Below are 18,478 nucleotides of genomic sequence, written 5' to 3'. Positions count from 1 at the left end.
AAGACTCTTGAGAGTCCCTTGGACTGCAAGAGATCCAACCAATCCATTCTAAAGGAGATCAGTCCTGGGTGTTCTTTGGAAGGACTGATGCTAAAGCTGAAACTCCAATACATTGGCCACCTCATGTGAAGAGTTCATTCACTGGAAAAGACTCTGATGCTGGGAGGGATTGGGGGCAGGAGGAGAAGGTGATGACAGGATGAGATGGCTGGATGGCATCATCGACTCGATGGACATGGGTTTGAGTGTACTCCGGACATGACTGAGCGACTGAACTCAACTGAACTGATGGCTTTTGGATGAGCTCTTGTTGATTAATCTTCCCTGGGTCAGGAGTTTTCTGGTGTTCTCAAGTTTTGCATTTAAGTCTCCTGTTTCTGGCTTTCATTCTTATTCTAACAGTAGCCTCAAGACTTCTCCATCTGTACAGCACAGATGATAGAACATCTAAGGATTCTCCATAGTGAGGGATACCCAGAGAAGTTCGCAGAGTTACATGGAGAAGAGAAGAGAGAGGAGGGAGATAGAGGTGACCAGGAGGAGAAGAGGGGGAATCAAAAAGGGAGAGAGCAGTCTAGCCAGTAATCAATTCCCTATGTGCTCTCCACAGTCTGGAACATTCAGAGAGGTTCATGGAGTTACACAGAGAAGAAAAGAGTGAGGAGGAAGATAGAGGTGACCAGGAGGAGACGAGGGGGAGTCAAAAGGGGCAGACCAGTCTAGCCAGTAATCAGTTCCCTATGTGTTCTCCACAGCTTGGAACACCCAGAGAGATTCACAGAGTTAAACAGAGAAGAGAAACGGGAGGGAGAACATAGAGGTGACCTGGGGGAGAAAAGGGAGAGTCCAAAGGGGAGAGAACAATGAAGCCAGTAATCACTCCCCCTAAGCAAAAATGGGTACTGAAGATTAAATTCTTAAAGGTGCAAAATTGATAACAAATACCAAAAAGCAAAGATTAATAATATATAGTAGAGGCTACACTATGAAAAATACAATATTAAAAATACAAAAGAAAATCACAAAAATTATAAAAAATATATGTATGAAATTTGCTTTAAAAATAGGGTCTTTTTTTTTTGCAAGGAAATAGTAGGTTCTAAAAATGAAAATTAATGGAGTAATAAAGAACTTTAAAATTTTTTAAAAATTAAAAAATGATAGTAGTAAAAATATATCTAGGGATTTCTCTAGAGCTGTTGGTGGGCAGTGTGGGGTCAGTTCAGTTTCAGATAGTTCCTTGTTCCAGCTTATATTTTTTCTCAAGGTCTATAGGCCCCTTCCAATGCTTAGTAAGTGCTAACTATAGGCTTTTAATCTGTTGCACCTGTCACTTCGAGAGCAGTTCCCTCTTCTTTGTTTATTTTGGCTTTCTCTGTTTGCAAGTCTCTTCAGTGTCTACTTTCTGCCCTGACACAATGGGGCAAAGGTAGTCTTTTATTTAGGCTCATTTATTCAGTTGTTCTGTGGGGATGGAGGAACACTACAAATATCATTGGTGTGTGTGGGGAGTGCTTGCAGTGTATGGACCATATTTGGTTTGCCCCAGCTCATGTCGTGTGTTCTTTCCCAGTCTATACTGCTCAGGCTCCAGGTTGCTCTGCAGGGGAACTGTCCAAAGCTGGCCCTGGGTTTCATGCACTTCCTGGATCTAAGCTGCTCAGGTTCAGATTCTTGGGTACTCCACAAAGGCACAAAGTTGATTAGGTGTGCGTTTTGTACCCTTCCCAGGTCCGAGCAGCTCAGGCGACCGGGTGCTTGACGAGCACACTGTCCCAGGTCGGGTGTGCTTCTTAATCACCTCCCCGGGTCCTGGCTGCTCGGTTTCCCAGGTTCGCCACAAGAGGGCCATGTCAGGTGTGCCGTGTGTTTCCTCTGGGGCACTGATCTCTGGCTGCGCCCCTCCTGGAAGAGGTCAACCCTCCAGGATCCCAGGAAGACTTAGTTAGCAACTGGGAGTCTGCTCACAGTTGGTGGAGAATGCCATCTCTGGGGCCGAGATTGTCCCTTGCCCTTTGGCTCTGGCTGTCGCCCACCTGCGTCTCTCTCTCCAGCAGGAGGATGGGCTGGTCTGCAGCCGGCTAGCTCTTCTTTGGTATTCTCTCAGTCCTTTGTTCTGTGAGTGGGTCAGCCTGTGCCTTAGGTTAGAGCTTTTTGCGGGAAAGTTCTCTCGCTCTCTCTCTTTTTTTTTTTCTTTGACTATCCCACGTTTGGGTTGCCATCTCACATTAGCTTCCTCAGATTGTCCTCAGGGCATTCAGGTCCAGTCCTTACCCTAAGCATGCAACCCTTGGCCTCCCTGTTCAGCCCCACTTGCTGGTGGCAAACATGAGTGTCTGGGCTACTTCTCCACTGGGAGTTGCAGTTAGGCACATATTCTGCTTTTTTTTCCCTCCTGGTTATGATGCCCTCTGAGATTCCATAACTCCCTACAGATCTGCTGGTGAGAGGGTTTCCTGATGTTTGGAAACTTCTCCTCCTTCACGACTCCCTTCCCAGGACGGATCTCTGTCCCTAACTCTTTTGTCTCTCCTTTTGTCTTTTATATTTTGTGCTACCTCCTTTTGAAGACACCTTTCTGGGTGCCTGGTGTCCTCTGCCAGCATTCAGAAGTTGTTTTGTGGAAGTTGCTCAGCATTCAAATGGTCTTTTGATGAATTTGTTGGGGGCAACGGTGGTCTCCCTGTCCTGTTTCTCCTCCATCTTAGGACTGCCCCCTTGCGATACCACTTTAGATCGAGTCATAAGGGAAGACTTCTGAAGAGGGAGGGTTTTGAGTCAAAATGTCTAAGAGGGCACTCTAGCCTAAGGAACAGCTAGTGTAAAAGCCCTGTAGTGAAAAGAACGTTGGCACTGAAAGGAGGTCAGTATGGCAGAAGTATAGGGAGTAAGGGGAGAGTGCTTTGAAATAAAGTTGGGGAGACAGACCTGGGAAAATGAGCCAGGGTTGAGAGTTTGGATTTTTATTTCAGGTGGAGGAGGAAACCATAAGGGGTGACATTATTTGATTTGTATCATTAAAAATGATTTTGAAAAAAAATGATTTTGGCTGCTGTGAAGATATTAGGATTAAAGTGGGGGGGGGAAGAGGGGACATAGGCAGATTGGCTAGAAAGCTGTTATAGTGGAACAAATAAGAGGCTTGGATTCCTTGGTCTAAGGTACTAATAATTGAGGAGTTGGAAAGACTAGCTAAAGTTAGAAAATGCTTTGGGCCTAGAGCTGATAAAATTTGCTCATCGACACAAATGTTTAGGTGAAGGGTTGAGTGAAAGAGGGGAAATTAAGGATGCTTCCTAGAGTTTTATGTGAGCAACTGAGTGAATGAAGGTGCCTCTACTGAAAGAGGGAAAACTAGGGGAAGAGTTTATCTGTTTCAAAGGCATTGCTGATCAGAAGTTCTGTTTTGGTTGTTGCTAGATTTGAGATCTCTCGTTAGACATTTATATGGAGATCTCAAGTAGGTGGTGCAAGTAAAAGTACAGAATTCTTGGGAGCACTCTGGTGAATATAAAGGATTGGAAATACTGGATTGGCCAAAAAGTTCATTCGAGGCTTTCCCGAATGAACTTTTTGGCCAACCCAGTAGTTCACATATAAAGTCATGGAGTAGCATTTATATGGCATGAATACCACTTCCATTTTCCTGGAAAGCCACCGTCTTTTCTCCTGAACCCAGTTTAGCTTCAGGGAGTACTGCTTCAGGCAGCCACAACCAATCAACTACAGATTGGCTTTCAGAGGAAGCTATAAAACCTGTGTGTCCTTGTGTAAGTCTTACCGACCTGTTTATAAAACTTTTTCTCAGTAGTTTACAAAAATACATAGTCTCAAATTCATATAATTTGACTCTTTTTCATTTTGTTATTCTTTTACTTGTTTTCTTCTGTTAGCAAAAGTAGTACATGTTGATTGTAAAAAAACTCAAATGTTACTGAAATGTACAACTTGTCTATTGAAATATCCTCTTAATCCCACCACTTGGAGATAAGGCAGACAACTTTACTATCTTTAAATCATTTGACGAATGTTTTAGTGCCCACTCTGTGCTAGTTGGTAAACAATGTAGTAGATACCTACCCTAGTAGAGCTTATGTTCTAAGGAGGGTAGATCAATAAAACAGATGAACACGCAGGTAGATAATGTAATGCCACATGATGATAAATTCTATGAAGTAGGTGAAGGGGCTATATTTTAGAAGGATTTGGAAAGTCTTCTGCATGAGGTGACATTTGAGCAGAGACCTTAATACTGCAGGAGGGGAACTTGAGATTAGTCAGAAGAACATTCCAGATAGGGGGAACTTGAAGTAAACACACTGAGAGGGGAGCATGCCTGGCATGTGAGGAACGATGACAGGGGAGGGCAGTGAGCAGGGTAGAGAGCGGCAGGTTCAGTTCAGTTCAGTCCTCAGTTGTGTCCGACTCTTTGTTACCCCGTGGACTGCAGCATGCCAGGCTTCCCTATCCATCACCAACTCCCAGAGTTTGCTCAAATTCATGTCCATTGAGTCGGTCATGCCATCCTACCATCTCTTCCTCTGTCATCCCCTTCTCCTGCCTTCAGTCTTTCCCAGCATCAGGGTGGCGGGTAGGTATATCTAGAATTTGGAGAAGGGGTGAGGTAGAAGATAGAAATTTGGGTGTCCTCCATTTATGTATGGTATTTAAAGCCATGAGATTGGATGAGTTTGCCCAGAGAATGAGTATAGACAGAAGAAGCCTGAGGACTGAGCTCTAGGGGAGATGGGGAACAGGAGGCAACTCCAGCAGAGGAGAGTAAAGTGGAGTGGCCAGTGAGGTGGGAAGAAAGTCATAAGCATGCCTTGCTTTAGGAGCCATGTAAAGAAAGTGTTTTAAACAAGAAGGAATGATTAACCCTGTTAAATGCTGTGGGGCTGATAATTGGTAACTTAGATAAGATGCCCAGAAGAGTGATGAAAATGAAAGCCTGATCAGAGTAGCTTTAAGAGAGCTTGGCAGAGAAGAAACAGAGATAACTGTAGTCAACCGCTTTTCAAAGCTCTTTACTGTAAAGGGGAGCAGAGCAGCATGACTTCTGGCAACACTGAAGTCTCACTGTGAGATCACTAAATCTCACTGTGAGATTTGTGGTCATGAATTTAAAGTGAAAATAACCAGCAGTTGTATGTTGTTGTTTTTTTTTCCCCCCTACTCTTGTTTAGCTACTTGGTAAAAAGTATAGAGTAGGCAGAGAATTGGATTTAAAAGGTTTTGGATTTTGTTGGATGAGTACTGACAGAGTGAGAAAGGAGCAAGGCAGGGTGGGAAACTTAAGATTTAAAGGTAATAATAGATTCTTAAGGTAAAAGTGATAGAAGTGGACTGGATTGGAGTTCTGAGAAGTGTTAGGTAGGATGGATTAGGGGAAGAAATCCAGAAGTAGGAAGGTTTGTGAGATGCTTGAAACTGAGATCTTAAGATCTAGGTCTGATCTTAGGGGTGGATTCAGCAAAGGATCATCATACAAAGCTAAATGTTGGAATGCATTGTTCACATGGATATTTAATAGAGTAATGAAAAGGATAGAGGTAGAAAGAGAATAATCCTGTTGCTAAACTCTTTAGTGTCTGAAGAAGAGCTATAAAGAATTGTATCTCTGTTAATTAGGATGGGTAGAGGGTGGGGGTTCCCTGGTGGCTCAGATGGTAAAGTATTTGCCTGAAGTGCTGGAGACCTGGGTTCAATTTCTGGGTTGGGAATATCCCCTGGAGAAGGGAATGGCTACCCACTCTAGTATTCTTGCCTGGAAAATTCCATGGACAGAGGAGCCTGGAGGGGTACAGTGTATAGGGTTGCAAAGAGTTGAACACAGCTGAGCACACACACTAAGAGAGAAAGAGAAAGCGTGGAATAATCTGATGGTGTGGGCCTTAAAGGAGCTGTGATGGGGGGTGTGGGAGGAACAGTTGTAGTGATAAGTGAGGAGGACATTTACCTCCCGACAAGCCTCGGTAGTGCAGGAAGTATGGAAGAGAAAATGCTGTGGGGAAGATTTCCTCAGGCGATACCCAGTTTTCAGGTAGAGCTGCTGCTGCTGCTAAGTCACTTCAGTCGTGTCCGACTCTGTGCGACCCCATAGACGGCAGCCCACCAGGCTTCCCCGTCCCTGGGACTCTCCAACCAAGAACACTGGAGTGGGTTGCCATTTCCTTCTCCAATGCATGAAAGTGAAAAGTGAAAGTGAAGTCGCTCAGTCATGTCTGACTCTAGCGACCCCATGGACTGCAGCCCACCAAAGCTCCTCCATCCACGGGATTTTCCAGGCAAAAGTACTGGAGTAGGGTGCCATTGCCGCAACATGCTATGGCTCTTCAGAGGAGAGACTGACTATTTAAGGAAATCGCATGTTTAAAAGTAGTTTTCAAAAAAAAAAAAAGTAGTTTTCTAAAATTTTGAAAGTAGTTATGTTGATAAACTTGGTAAAAATATAAAAAAGAATAAGAAAAAAATTATAGTTCCATTAGCCAAGAGAACCATGTTAATTTAAAAGCTACATAAATCTGTAGCCTGATGTTTGATTTGCTTAACTAAAAGGGGCACCTGTGCATTATGGGAAAAAATATATAAACAGGATGCAGAAAAAAGGTTTGTTACTGGTGTGGTATTTTTGAAGCCTTGCTGGAGTTTTTTGTTTTTTTTATTTTTTTTCCCTCAAAATCAGTTTTCTGCAACTAACAAAAGTTATTATCTCGTGGTGCTCTGTGACTTTCACTGAAATCATTTATAAATACAAAGAAAAGCTTCTTTAATAAAATAAATTGTCTTTTTGTTAGATGTAAAAGTATTTCAAATAATATGTTTATTATCATATAGAAGAAAATATAGCCCAACTTTTAGAAGCAAACTGAAGTTATAGGCCTTAGAAATGACAAGTAATGGCATAAATTGAGGTCTGCAATGGAAAGATTGTGCAATAATGAATTAAATTTATAAATTCCAAATTCTGAATGATTATCTAGATGATTATCATTGTACATGAATACAGGATTTGGATCAGATACTAATTTTGATAAAGCTTGTTGATCTTGTGGTTAAATAGGTAATTATTTGTAGCCTATATTAAATTTAATAAACATTTTTTTAAAAACAAGTATCTACCATATTCTCAAATAGTTTAATATATATGAGAAGTTACAGATTTTTTTTCAAGAATGGTTTTGGGTGTTGCCTAACAATTTCCTTTGCGGTTTGTCTTTCAAGTGGTTATAATTTGTGAACTGTACTTTTGAAGGCTAAGATAAAGGTAAACAGTTCCCCAAGAAAAAGTACCCATTTTGTAAAATTGAACAGATGGGAATTAACACATAGTAATTGTATTTTTTAATTATATGTAAAACCATTAGAGCATTTGTAAATACTGATTGATCTAACAGCTTTTCTCATGCAGCATTCTTGCAGAGAATTCCCTAATGCCCTGAAGTATCCATTTGTATGTAATTATTATTAATAACTTCTCACCTACACATCTAGGAAAGTACTGGATATGAAGTATGTTGTCATTAGTTGTTAAGTTGTGTTGGACTCTTGGTGATCCCATAGACTATAGCTCACCAGGCCTCTGTCTGTGGGATTTCTCAGGCAAGAATACTGGAGTGAGTTGCCATTTCCTTCTCTAGGGGATCTTCCTGACCAGGGATTGAACCTATGTCTCCTGCATTGCAGGCAGATGCTTTACCACTGAGCCACCAGGGAAGCCCTGTACTACACTTGATGGAATTGAGAATAGTCACTCAAATCATTTTGTGTGTTCAGTGGTTCAGAGGAGAAATCCTAATTAAGAAAGGCTGGTAGACAGTCTTAGAAATACTAGAAGGAGTAGAGCAACTATGATAATGTGTTAATGATCATAAACCAATAACATTAGAGAAGAGAAAGTATTTGAGCCTGAAAAACTAGGAAGAAGAGATTATTCTTTTATGTAAAATATATTTATTTAAACCTCCTAAGAATCAGTGGAAAAACTGACAGTTTAGTAAAGTTACAGATACAAAATTAATATACAAAGTTAGTACACTTGGTGTGTGCTCAGTCATATATGTAACTTTTTGTGGCCCCATGGACTGTAGCCCACCAGGCTCCTCTGTCCATGGAATTTTCCAGGCGAGAATACCGTAGTGGAAGATCTTTCCAACACAGGGATCTATATATATAAGCAAAATCCAGTTGAATGATACAATTAAAGAGAAGACACCTTTTCAGTAGCAATAACAAAGACAATCTAGAGATAAAATGTATAAAACTTGTAGGAGAAAAAGTTTAAACACTTCTGAAAAACACCAAGGTAGACCTTCAGAATCTTTTTTTGTTCAGTTATGGTGTTTTTGAAGAGTCAACATTATAAACACATTAATTCTTACTTTATTTATAAATTTTAAACTATTCTAATAGAAATACCAACAGATTAAATGCAGAGTTCCAAAAAATAACCAGAAGAGACAAGAAGGCCTTCAATGAATGGTGCTTAATAATAGAAGAAAACAACAAAAGGAGAAAGACTAGAGATCTCTTCAGGAAAATTGGAAACATCAAGGGAACATTCCACCCAAAGATGGGCAAAATAAAGGATAAAGATGGTAGAGACCTAGCTGACGAGATCAAGAAGAGATGGAAAGAATACACAGAAGAACTGTATAAAAAAGGTCTTAATGAGCCAGATTGCTACAATGGTGTGGTTAGTCTTCCTGAGTCAGACATTCTGGAGTGCAGAGTAGGTGGGCTGTAAGAAACACTGCTGTTAATAAAGCTAGTGGATGCGATAAAATTCCAGCAGAACTATTCAGATCCCTAAAGGATGATGCTATTAAGATTTTGCATTCATTATGTCAGCAAATCTGGAAGACCCAGCAGTGGCCACAGGACTGGAAAAGGTCCTCATCCCAATTTCCAAGAAGGGTAGTACCAAAGAATGTGCTAACCATCAGGCAATAGCATTGATCTCTCATGCTAGTAAGGTCATGCTTAAAATCTTGCATGCTAGGCTTCAGGATTATGTGAACCAAGAACTTCCAGTTGTCCCAGCTGGGTTTAGAAAAGGAAGAGGAACCAGAGATCGAATTGCCAACATTTGCTGGATTATAGAGAAAGCAAGGGAATTTCAGAAAAACATCTATCTCTGTTTCATCAACTATGCTAAAGCATTTGACTGAGTGGATCATGACAAACTGTGGAAAGCTCTTAGAGAGATGGGAATAACAGACCATCTTACCTGTCTCCTAAGAAACCTGTATGCGGGTCAAGAAGAGCAGTTTCCTGTATGGAACTGATTGTTTCAAGATCAAGAAAGGAGTACGACAGGGCTGTCTGCTGTCACCGTTTGTTCAACCTATATGCTGACCACATCATGAGAAATACCAGGCTGGATGATTTATAAGCTGAAATCAAGACAGGCAGGAGAATCATCAACAACCTCAGATATGCAGATAATACCACTCTAATGGCAGAAAGCTAAGAGGAACTAAAGAGCCCCTTGATGAGGGTGAAGGAGAAGAATGAAAGAGCTGGCTTAAGACTAAATATTAAAAAAAAACTAAGGTCATGGCATCTGGCCGCATTATTGCATGGCAAATAGAAAGGGAAAAGGTGGAAGTAGTGATATTTCCTCTTCTTGGGCTCCAAAATCACTGCAGACACTGACTGCAGCCATGAAAACAGAAGATGATTGCTTCTTGGCAGGAAAGCGATGACAAACCTAGACAGTGTATTAAAAAGCAGAGAAACATTACTCTGCCGACAAAGGTTCGTATAGTCAAGGCTATGGTCTTTCCAGTGGTTGCGAGAGCTGGACTGTGAAGAAGGCAGAATGCCAAAAAATTGATGCCTTCGAATTGTGGTGCTGAAGAAGACTCCTGAAAGTCTCTCAGATAGCAAGGAGATCAACCCAGTCAATCTGAAGGGACATCAACCCAGAATATTCACTGGAAGGAATGATGCTGAAGCTGAAGCTCCAGTATTTTGGTCATCTGATATGAACAGATGACTCCTTGGAAAAGTCCCTGTTGCTGGGAAAGATTGAGGGCAGAAGGAGAAGAGGGTGTCAGAAGATGAGATGGCTGGACAGCACTTCCAATGCAATGAACACAAACTTGGGCAAACTCTGGGAGGTGGTGAGGGACAGGGAGGCCTGGCCTGCTGCAGTCCATGGGGTCACAAAGGGTTGGACACGACTTAGGTGACTGAGCAACAGCAACAACAACTTGGTGTTTTTGAAGAGTCAAAAAAATTTTTTAGAGAGGAGGTGATAAAAGTTGATCTTAAAGTTTATAAGGAAAAACAAGCAGGAGGAATAGTCAAGAAAACCTTGGAAAAGATATAAAGTCCTTAAAATAGTGAGATGGAGCAGGTTAGAATTATAGAAGTAGATTTATCTGCAGATAATAGGGATAAAGGCAGCATTTTGAGTCAGTGGGGAAAAGATGGGCTTTTTTTTAATAACTGGATAATGATATGGAAAAGACAAATTGGAATTGTACTTCATACTCTATACCAGATAAATCTAAATGGATTGGAGTTCTAAAGGTAAAACACAAACTCAACATCTGAATTACTTTTACAGCATGAGTTTGTTAGGGGAATAGCTATGACTCAAAACCTAGAATCAGTGAGAGAAAAGATTGATGAATTGAGTAGCATTTAAAAAGAAAAAAGAGCACCATGAGGGAGGTCAAAAAGGGTAATAAACTGGGATACATATTTGCCACTTACATCATAAAGGACTAATCCCCCTGATATAGACAGAGCTCTTAAAATTAAATTTAAAAAATTAAAAGCTTGAAAGAAAAATGAGCAAAAGTATAAATTCATTTAGTTCAGAGGAAAAGAAATACAAATGACTTTTAAATGGGTAAAAGTAGTTTAGCCTCACTCATAAAAAAAGAAATGTAAACTAAAACTTCATTGTAATGTTACTTCTCTCCAATCAGATGAATAATTATTCAGAAACTTGCATAATATTTGTCACGGGCATAGGTAAAATAAGTATTCTGATACATTGCTGATAGAAGTGAGAGTGGTACTATCTTTGTGGAGAGAACTTTAACAAACATCTATCATAATGTATGTTTACCTTTGATTAACCAATCCTACTTCTGGGAATGTATCCTAAAGATAAATTGGCAAAAATCTATAAAGATTTATTTTTAAGGCCATTCTTTGTGGCTTTATGTGCTTTGGAAAGAATACAAATGTACATTAGTAAGGGAATTCTCTGCATCCCCTAAAAAAGGGGTGGGGGGTCTTCCCTGGTGGCTCAAGACAGTAAAGAATCTGTCTGAAATGCGGGAGACCTTGGCTGGGGACATCCCCTGGAGGAGGGTATGGCAACCCACTCCAGTATTCTTGCCTAAAGAATCCCCATGGATAGAGGAGTCTGGCAGGCTACAGTCCATGGGGTCACAAAAAGTTGGACATGACTAAGTGACTAAGCACACACACACACACACACACACACACACACACACAAGAATGGGGGGCCAGGGAAGTAAAATCAGCAAGATGGCAGAATAGGAAGCCCTAGATTCTCTTTCCTCCATGGAGACTTAACTGAGCAAACTGACAAAATAGCCCTGTGAGAAATCCAGGAACTAGTTAAAAGGTTTCTGCACACTAGGCTAATGAAATCTAACCACATGGAAGCTTGATTGGAAATTCATGGCACTTCCTACTTTCCTGCACGTGGTAGACTGTTTGGGAAGTAGCCCACAATCCCCATATTCTTCCAGGGCAGGAAAAGGAGTTTAATATAAACTCACTTTTAGCAGGGTTGCCTGAGAGGTTTGCCTTGCTTGTATTCAAGTACTGACCAAAATGGGTGCCTGCTTAGGTTGCTGTTGATACTGTTCAGTTGTTAAATCATGTCTGACTCTCTCAGACACTATGGACTGTAGCCTACCAGGCTCTCTGTCTATGGTATTTACCAGGCAAGAATACTGGAATGGGTTGCTATTTCCTTCTCCAGGGGGTCTTCCCTATCCAGGGAGCCAACCCAATCTTCTGGGTAAGCATTTACCACTGAGCTGCCTGGGAAGATGGGGATACAGTACCACAGACAGACACTAGGTGGAACCCCAGGACTGTGACTTACTGCAGGTCCAGGAGGCAGCAGTATTACAGATGGACACCAGGAGGAGCTCACGAGTAGGAGCCAGCTACTTTTTCAAACAGAAGATTACATGCACAAGCTCAGAGAGGGCACATACCAGAAAACACTTGAGAATTCAGAATCTCCAGCCAGGTTATGCAGAGAAAGTCCTCCCTGTGTGAAATCTGACCACAAAGTCTGGAAAGTTGACTGATTCTTCAGATGCTGAAATCCCAACAATGAAAAATAAGACATATAAAGAAACAGCCAACCATGGAAACAATTAGATATCCAGAAACTAGACTCAATAAAAGGAGACATATGAATTGCCAGGTAAAGAATTAAAAATTACTGTCATAAAGATGCTCATTTAATTTTTTAAAAGCACAGGTAGACACTAAACAAAATCAGGAAAATGGTGCATGAACAAAATGGGAATATCATCAAAGAGACAGAAATGGACAAGAGCCAAACAAAAGAAGAAACAAATTAAAAATTTTACTGGAGGCCTCAGCAGCAGATGTGACCAGGCAAAAGATAGAATCAGTGAATTTGAAGGCAGGACTTAAAAAAATTATTGAGGCAGAAGAACATAAAAAAGAAGCAAAAAAAAAAAAAAGTAGGGGTGGGAATCCTGGAGGGTTTACAGATAAGCAGAATAATATATATGCATTGTGGATTGTGGGTCCCAGAAAGTAAAGAAAAAAGGGGGCAAAATACCTATTCAAAGAAACTGTGGGTGAAACTTTCCCACATCTGAGAAGAAAAGTGAATATAGAAACTCAAGAAATGTAAAGAACTTCAACTAGGATAAACATAAAAATATAGAAGCCCACACTGAGACACATCATAATCAAACTGTCAGAGGTTATATATAAAGTAAGGATCTTGAAAGGAGAAAGAGAAAAGCAGCTTGTCACATGCAATGATAACCACAAAGGAAATATTTATAGAATATATGCAAAGGGAAATGAGAAGGAAATCAAAACATATCACTACAAAAAAATCAATAAAACACAAAGGAAGACAGCAAAAGAGGGGAAAGAGACGAAAAAGCTAAAGATAGAAAACTGAACAAAGTGATAATATTAAGTCCTTTCATGCCAGTAATTACTTTATAGGTAAAGGGAGTAAGCATATTAATTCAAAGGCTGAATTGACTGGCTGAATGAATGGATTTTTTTTAAAAACAAGATTCATCTTTATTCTGCCTACAAGAGATTCACTATAGATATAAGGACTCAAAGAGACTAAAAGTGAAAAAGTAGGAAAAGATACTTTATACAAACAGGAGTCTAAAGAGAGCAGTGGTAGCCATACTTAATATTAGCCAGAACAGACAACCAAAACTGTCACAAGAGAGAAAGAAGAAAATTATAAGGATAAAAAGGTCAGTTCACCAGGAAGATACAACATTTGTAAGTATCTATGCTGCTAACATGAGATCTCATGAATATATAAATCAAACACTGATGAAGAGATGGGAAGAAATATAGTAAGAAACTTCAGTACCTTAGGGCAACTAGGAAATAAACCAATCAGTCATTAGAGGATCAATAAGCAAAGAGAAGACTTTAACACTATGGACCAGTTGGGACTAACAGGTTGTTGCTGGGCCTAACCTAACTATGGCAGAATACACATTCTTCTCAAGTGTATGTGGAACATTCTCCCAAAAAGATGACACATCATGTCACAAAAGAGGTCCTAACAGTGTAGAACGTTGAAACTATATGAAATATCTTCTCTGACCACAGTGGAATTAAACTGGAAATCAATAGCAAAAGGAAAGCAAGAGCATTAAAAAAATATGTGGAAATTAACACACTCTATAACAACCAATGGGTCAAAGAACAAATCACAAGAGAATTCAGAAAATACATGGAGACAAATGAAAACAAAAACACAACATATCAAAATGTATGGAATTCAGCAAAACCTGTACAAAGAGGGAAGTTCATAGCTATAAACGCATGCATTAAAAAATAAAAAGATCTCAAGTCAACAATCTAACCTTAAACCTTACAACTCAAGGAACTAGAAAAAGAACAACAAACTAAATTCAAAGTCAGGAGAAGGAAGGAAACAATAAGGTTAGAGCAGAGACAAATACAATAAGAATAGAAAAATAATAGGAAAAAGTCAACAACACCTAGAGTTAGTTTTTTGAAAAGATCAAGAAAATTGACAGAACTTTCCTAAACCAACTAAGAAAAAGAAAGAGACTCAGTTATCTAAAATAAGAAAGAGGGAATATTACAACTGATATCAGAGAGATAGAAAGAATTGTAAGAGATTGCTATGGATAATTATATGCCAACAAATTGGATAACCTATGAGAAACTGCTAAATTTCTAGAAGCATGCAACCTACCAAGGCTGAATCATGAAGAAATTTTAAAAATCTGAACAAACCTATTATTAGTGAGAAGATTAAAGCAGTAATCAAAAACCTTTCAACAAAGAAAAGACCATGATTAGATGGTTTCACTGGTGAATTCTACCAAAAATTTAAAGAAATATTAGCACCGGTTTTTTCACACTATTTCAAAGATTTGAAGCAAAGAGAAGGCTCCCAAACTCATGAGGCCAGTGTTAACCTGATACTGATATCAGATAAAGACACAACAAGAAAACTATAGATCAGTATCCTTGATGAGTGTTGACTTAAAAATCCTAAGCAAAACAGAAGGCAAATCAAATTCAACAGCATATAAAAAGGATCATACATTGTAACTAGGGGAGATTTATACTTGGAAAATAAGGATGGTTCAACACATGAAAATCAGTCAGTATAATACACCACAAGAGTAGAATGAAGGAAGAAAGGATGTATTCATCTTGAAACAATGCAGAAAAGCAACAAAAGTAAACACCTTTTCGTGATTAAAAACACTCATCAAACCAAGAATAGAAGGAAATTACCTCAACGTAATAACAGCCATATAGGAGAAACTAAACCTGGGGAAAACTGAACACTTTTCCTCTAAGATCACGAACAAGGCAAGGATGCCCAATTTTCCCACTTGGTTGGTTCAGTCACTCAGTCGTGCCTGACTCTTTGCGACCCCATGAATAGCAGCACGCCAGGCCTCCCTGTCCATCACCAACTCCCAGAGTCTACTCAAACTCATGTCCATTCAGTCGGTGATGCCATCCAGCCATGTCATCCTCCATCATCCCTTCTCCTCCTGCCCCCAATCCCTCCCAGCATCAGGGTCTTTTCCAATGAGTCAACTCTTTGCATCAGGTGGCCAAAGTATTGGAGTTTCAGCTTTAGCATCTGTCCTTCCAAAGAACACCCAGGACTGATCTCCTTTAGGATGGACTGGTTGGATCTCCTTGCAGTCCAAGGAATTCTCAAGAGTCTTCTCCAACACCACAGTTCAAAAGCATCAATTCTTCGGCGCTCAGCTTTCTTCACAGTCCAACTCTCACATCCATACATGACCACTGGAAAAACCATAGCCTTGATAGATGGACCTTTGTTGGCAAAGTAGTGTCTCTGCTTTTGAATATGCTACCTAGGTTGGTCTTAACTTTCCTTCCAAGGAGTAAGCATCTTTTAATTTCATGGCTGCAGTCACCATCTACCGTGATTTTGGAGCCCCCCAAAATAAAGTCTGACACTGTTTCCCCATCTATTTCCCATGAAGTGGTGGGACCGGATGCCATGATCTTTGTTTTCTGAATGTTGAGCTTTAAGCCAACTTTTTCACTCTCCACTTTCACTTTCATCAAGAGGCTTTTGAGTTCCTCTTCACTTTCTGCCATAAGGGTGGTGTCATCTGCATATTTGAGGTTATTGATATTTCTTCCGGCAATCTTGATTCCAGCTTGTGTTTCTTCCAGCCCAGCGTTTCTCATGATGTACTCTGCATATAAGTTAAATAAGCAGGGTGACAATATACAGCCTTGACGTACTCCTTTTCCTATTTGGAACCAGTCTGTTGTTCCATGTCCAGTTCTAACTGTTGCTTCCTGACCTGCATACAAATTTCTCAAGAAGCAGATCAGGTGCTCTAGTATTCCCATCTCTTTCAGAATTTTCCACAGTTTATTGTGATCCACACAGTCAAAGGCTTTGGCATAGTCAGTAAAGCAGAAATAGATGTTTTTCTGGAACTCTCTTGCTTTTTCCATGATCCAGTGGATGTTGGCAATTTGATCTCTGGTTCCTCTGCCTTTTCTAAAACCAGCTTAAACATCTGGAAGTTCATGGTTCACGTATTGCTGAAGCCTGGCTTGGAGAATTTTGAGCATTACTTTACTAGCGTGTGAGATGAGTGCAATTGTGCAGTAGTTTGAGCATTCTTTGGCATTGCCTTTCTTTGGGATTAGAATGAAAACTGACCTTTTCCAGTCCTGTGGCCACTGCTGAGTTTTCCAAATTTGCTGGCATATTGAGGGCAGCACTTTCACAGCATCATCTTTTAGGATTTGAAATAGCTCAACTGGAATTCCATCACCTCCACTAGCTTTGTTCATAATGATGCTTTCTAAGGCCCACTTGACTTCACATTCCAGGATGTATGGCTCTAGGTGAGTGATCACACCATCGTGATTATCTGGGTCATGAAGATCTTTTTTGTACAGTTCTTCTGTGTATTCTTGCCACCTCTTCTTAATATCTTCTGCTTCTGTTAGGACCATACCCTTTCTGTCCTTTAAAAAGCCCATCTTTGAAGAAATGTTCCCGTGGTATCTCTAATTTTCTTGAAGAGATCGCTAGTCTTTCCCATTCTGTTGTTCTCTTCTATTTGTTTGCATTGATTGCTGAGGAAGGCTTTCTTCTCTCTCCTTGCTATTCTTTGGAACTCTGCATTCAGATACTTATATCTTTCCTTTTCTCCTTTGCTTTTTGCTTCTCTTCTTTGCACAGCTATTTGTAAGGCCTCCTCAGACAGCCATTTTGCTTTTTTGCATTTCTTTTCCATGGGGATAGTCTTGATCCCTGGCTCCTGTACAGTGTCACGAACCTCATTCCATAGTTCATCAGGCACTCTGACTATCAGATCTATGGTATCTTTTTGCAGAACTAGATTTTTTAAAATCCTAAAACTTGTGTGGAATAAGGAGAGACTGTGAATAGCCAAAACAACCTCAAGAGAGAAGAACAAAGTTGGAGGCCTCCCAGTCCCTGATTTCAAAATGTACACCAAAGCAACAGTGATTGAGATGGTGTGGCCTGGCATAAAGACAGAGATGGAGAGCAGTAAGGTGAATAGAGAGCCCAGTAATAAATGTTTGCATATAAATAGCCAAATGATTTTTGCTAAGAGTGCCTAGACTACACAATGGGGATAAAGCAGTCTTTTCAACAAATGGTTTTGGAAAAACTGGATATCAACACGCAAAAAATGAAATTGGACCTTTACACCACAATAAAAAATTAAACTCAAAATGGATTAAAGACTTCAAACATATGATCTAAAACTATTAAAACTCTAGGCAAAAACATAGAAAAGTTTTAGGATATTGGTGTTTGGAGTGATTTTTTTTTTTTTTTTTTGATGGAAACCAAAGAAGACAGGCAACAAAATAAAAAATAGACAAGTTGGACTTTACCTAACTTAAGAACTTCTGCTCTTCAAAAGAAACATTTGGCAGAGTAATTTTTGGAACTGTCAAAGTCAGTTTATGGAATTGAAGCAAACAATTGCAAATCATATATCTTGTAAGATGTTAATATTCAGACTATATAAGAAGGTCTACAACTGAACAGCAAAGTAAACCAATTTAAAAAGAAGCAAAGGATTTTAATAGACATTTCTCTAAAGATTTATACCTGCCAATAAGCCCGTGAAAAGATGCTCAATATTGCTAATAAATAGGGAAATGCAAATCCAAATGACAAGACATCACCTTACACCCATCAGGATGCCATGCTGTGCTTAGTTGCTCAGTCCTGTCCGACTCTTTGTGACCCCATGGACAGAGGACCCTGCTGGGCTACAGTCCATGGGGATTCTCCAAGCAAGAATACTAGAGTGAGTTGCCATGCCCTCCTCTAGAGGATCTTCCCAACCCAGGGATTCAACCCAAGTCTCCCACAATGCAGGTGGATTCTCTACCTTCTGAGCCACCAGGGAAACCCATGAATACTGGAGTGGGTAGCCTATCCCTTGTCCAGGGGATTTTCCTGACCCAGGAATCAAACTGGGGAATCCTGCATTACAGGTGGATTCTTTACCAGTTGAGCTACCATGGAAGCCCACCCATCAGGTTGTCCCCTATCAAAAGAATAAATAATACCTGTAGGCAAGGATGTGGAGAATTTGGAGCCTTTGTTTACTTTTGGAAGGAATGTAAAATGGTGCAGCCATTGTAGAAATTAGTATCCATGTTCTTCAGAAAGTTGAAAGTAGAGTTATCATAT

The 18,478-nt window shown here is 40.0% G+C and overlaps 1 protein-coding gene and 1 non-coding gene across 3 annotated transcripts in view; one reads left to right on the top strand and one right to left on the bottom strand.

Moving 5' to 3' along the window:
- SLC30A7 (solute carrier family 30 member 7) overlaps positions 1-18,478 on the top strand; it is a 99,714-nt gene that overhangs the window by 47,320 nt on the left and 33,916 nt on the right. The window lies entirely within an intron of this gene.
- On the bottom strand, positions 7,646-7,716 carry TRNAC-GCA (transfer RNA cysteine (anticodon GCA)). Its single transcript has one exon. It is a non-coding gene; the product is annotated as a tRNA-Cys (tRNA).

This window comes from Bos indicus, chromosome 3, assembly GCF_029378745.1.
Source record: "Bos indicus isolate NIAB-ARS_2022 breed Sahiwal x Tharparkar chromosome 3, NIAB-ARS_B.indTharparkar_mat_pri_1.0, whole genome shotgun sequence".
Taxonomy (NCBI): domain Eukaryota; kingdom Metazoa; phylum Chordata; class Mammalia; order Artiodactyla; family Bovidae; genus Bos; species Bos indicus.
The sequence above is the reverse complement of the archived record's forward strand: the minus strand, read 5'-3'. Positions and strand labels throughout refer to the sequence as shown.